The sequence below is a fragment of the Papaver somniferum genome, unplaced genomic scaffold (genome assembly GCF_003573695.1).
Source record: "Papaver somniferum cultivar HN1 unplaced genomic scaffold, ASM357369v1 unplaced-scaffold_125, whole genome shotgun sequence".
Classification (NCBI taxonomy): domain Eukaryota; kingdom Viridiplantae; phylum Streptophyta; class Magnoliopsida; order Ranunculales; family Papaveraceae; genus Papaver; species Papaver somniferum.
Window position 1 is genome coordinate 20332934 of NW_020621603.1, and position 503 is coordinate 20333436.

General features: G+C 30.4%; 1 non-coding gene across 1 annotated transcript; it reads left to right on the top strand.

Moving 5' to 3' along the window:
• The first annotated feature begins 109 nt into the window (after nt 1–109).
• On the top strand, nt 110–205 carry LOC113331669. Its single transcript, XR_003351111.1, has one exon. It is a non-coding gene; the product is annotated as a small nucleolar RNA snoR26 (small nucleolar RNA).
• Nucleotides 206–503: the final 298 nt, after the last annotated feature.

Below are 503 nucleotides of genomic sequence, written 5' to 3' on the forward strand. Positions count from 1 at the left end.
TTTTTTTTTCCAATGTTTTATTTTTCTTTCCGATTATTATATCTACGGAACACTTGTACATTGTTGTTGTTAGAATCTTGTTATTCCTCAAGGAAAGAGAGTTAGACAGACAGCATCAATGATGGACAAAACCTTGTAATCATCCTTGCACTTTGAATTTTCATAGTGAAGAAAACTAATGGGGAAATATGAGTTTGAGATGCTTCTTTTTTGGCCTTGTGATTTTTGTATGATAAGGATTTTTTTTTTCAATTTGTAAACTTTTTAGTGTTATCAGGATCAATGATGTTTAAATACTGCGTTATCTTCCTGAAAAAGTTTCTCCAATGAGGAATTTTGTAAGATGACAAAATGCCTACCGAGGTCCTTCTTCCAAAAACAGTTTTTTGCTTTTGGTTTGATTTAATGATTTTATTTAGAGTTTCCTTAATTTTTGAGTTCTCTGTTTGGTGTTTGGCTGATTTTGAATTTGTCTATTTTGTTGTTTCACTTGATTCTAAGTT